This window comes from Canis lupus, chromosome 2 (genome assembly GCF_048164855.1).
Source record: "Canis lupus baileyi chromosome 2, mCanLup2.hap1, whole genome shotgun sequence".
Classification (NCBI taxonomy): Eukaryota; Metazoa; Chordata; class Mammalia; order Carnivora; family Canidae; genus Canis; species Canis lupus.
The window spans coordinates 18,013,291-18,016,077 of record NC_132839.1 but is presented as its reverse complement, the minus strand read 5'-3'; the positions used below and the strand labels follow the sequence as shown (position 1 = coordinate 18,016,077).

Below are 2,787 nucleotides of genomic sequence, written 5' to 3'. Positions count from 1 at the left end.
AATTTTAAAGATTTTATTTATTTATTCATGAGAGGCACATAACAGAGAGAGACAGAGAGGCACAGACACAGGCAGAGAGAGAAGCAGGCTCCATGCAGGGACCCTGATGTGGGATTTGATCCCAGGACTCCAGGATCATGCTTTGAGCCAAAGGCAGGCGCTAAACCTCTGAGCCACCCAGGGATCTCCTATTTGAAAATTTTCTTTTTGAGGTAGCCAGCATTGCTACAGACTTCCCTCTAGAACAGTGGTTGCTGTATCTTAAAGATTTTTGGCCATTATGTTTTCATTTTCACTTGTTTCCATGTATTTTTAAATTTTCTTTTTGATTTTCTGGTTGACCTGGTCATGGTTGAGTAGCATGTTATTTAACTTCCATGTATTTGTGGTCTTTCCAGATTTTTTTCTTGTGGTTGATTTCTAGTTTATAGCATTGTGGTCAGAAAAGATAAATGGAATGACTTTAATCTTTTTTGAATTTGTTGAGACTTATTTTTCTGGCCTATTATGTCATGTATTCTAGAAGAAAGTTTTGTGTGCACTTGAAAAATATATTCTGCTGTTTCAGGATGGGATGTTCTGAATGTATCTATTAAATGCATCTGGTCTTATGCGTCACTCAAAGTGTCTATTTCATTATTGATTTTCTGTTTGGATAATATACCCATTGATGTAAGTGGAATACTAAAATCTCTTACCTTTAATGGATTACTATCAATTGGTTCCTTCGTGTATGTTATTAACTGCTTCAAGTATTTGGTCCCATGTTGTGTGCAGAAATATTTATAATTGTTATATATTCTTGTTTGGATGTCCCCTGAATGATTAGCGTCTTCCTTTGTTTCTTGTTATAGTCTTTGTTTCAAAGTCTATTTTCTTCAATATAAGTATTGCTACTCCAGCTTGCTTTTTACATCCATTTGCATGATAAATGCTTCTCCATCCTTCCACTTTGAAATCTGCATATGTCTTGAGGTCTGAAATGCCTTTCTGTACAGATGGGTCTTGTTTGTTTTTTTTAATCCATTTCTTCACCCTGTCTTTTGATTAGAGCATTTATTCCATTTACCTTCAAAGTAATTATTGGTATGTATGTATTTATTGCCATTTTGTTACTTGTTTCATGTTTGTTTTGGTAGTTTTTCTCTGTTCCTTTATTCTCTTGCTCTCTTCAGTCACAATTTGTTGGGTTTCTTTAGTAATTTACTTGAGTTTCTTTCTCCTTATTTTTTGCATATCTATTAAAAACATGGAACCCTTCACAAATTTGCGTGTTGTTTTGCACAGGGACCATGCTAATTTTTTTTGTATCATTCCAATTTTGTATATGTGCTGCTGAAGCAAGCATGGCATTATACCCTTTAGGAAAGGAAAGTACACTGGATAAATTTTACTTTTGTCTGTGTGGGTCCTCTTCTCCCAGAGGGTACCACCCAGTTTAACTTATATAAGGTTGGTTAAATTTGAGCAGAAATCTCATTAAAACTTATTCCTACTGGTTAGAGGAATTTGCAGGAAAGCTGGAAAGTGAGGGGAAAAAAATCAAGGAGAGAAAAGAGTCATGGTGCGGGGAGGGGCTCAAATATATGTGTCATCTCTGTCTAAATTGTTGGCTGGTATATGAATAAACCTGTGTGGGTAAAGTCCAGTAGTACAAAGGAATAGGTACAAGGTTAATAATAATTAGCAAAGACATCAGCTGCCTTCCATGGCAGGTTTATTACGTTTTGAGTTGGAGTCCTACCAATTTAGGTATCGAATAAGACAAAAACCAAAGGGCAACAACAACAACAACAAAACCCAGAATTCTTCGGAGGTAACTAATATATGACAGAATCTATCATTCAAATGTTCCACATGCAGGAGAAAATTCTAGACCTGTAAAGAAACAGGTACATGTGACATGTAGTCAAGAGAAAAAACAATAATAGAAGGTCACCCAGACAACAATATCTCGATGTTGGAATTAGTAAACAAATGTAAAGGAAGGAGTATAACTGTTCTTCTATAAAGATGATACATTGTCTACATTGAAATTTATAGACTGTTTGAAGTTATTACTAGACTAATAAGTGAATTAAACTGGATTTAAGAATCAGTATGCATATATTAAATACATATTTGAAAACAAATGGGAAGTAAAATAAAATAATTTTTGAGGGGGGCATAATTATAAGAAAATAAAGGTTTAAATAATAAAAAAAAGGAGCCTGCCTGGCTCAGTCAGTAGAGAATGTGATTCTTGATCTTGGGGTCATGAGTTCAAGTCCCACATTGAGCACAGAACTTACTTTAAAAATTGAATGAATGAATAAATAGAAAGATATACCATGCTCTTGGAATCAAAGACAAAATGCTGTTCAGGTATTTTTAGCCTAGTTTCTTCCCAAATTGGTCAATAAATTGAACACCTCAGCCATAAACTTATCTAACTTTTTTAAATTGAAAATTGAAAAATTGTTCTAAAATTTATAGTTACTTTCTAAAATCCACTTTTACAAGTGACATTGTATAGCCAAAACAAAATTAAAGAAGAAAAAATAATAATGTAGGAAAGCTTACAATAGACATTAAGATTACTAAAAAGTTGGATTTAAGAAATTGTGTCACTATTTAAAGAAAAGAAATGGATCACTATAATAATGAAATTTGAGAAAAAGACAAACACATATGTGATTCATTCATTTCAAATCTGATGTCAAAAATATTCCATAGGAAAAATATCTTCAATAAATAGTGCTGGAACAACTACATATCCATTTGGGTGTGGAAACAAAACTTGATATC

The 2,787-nt window shown here is 33.3% G+C and overlaps 1 pseudogene; it reads right to left on the bottom strand.

Annotated features, from left to right (window-relative positions):
• Window positions 1-1,243: 1,243 nt before the first annotated feature.
• LOC140623742 (U6 spliceosomal RNA) lies at window positions 1,244-1,344 on the bottom strand (annotated as a pseudogene).
• Between the last annotated feature and the right edge of the window lie 1,443 nt (window positions 1,345-2,787).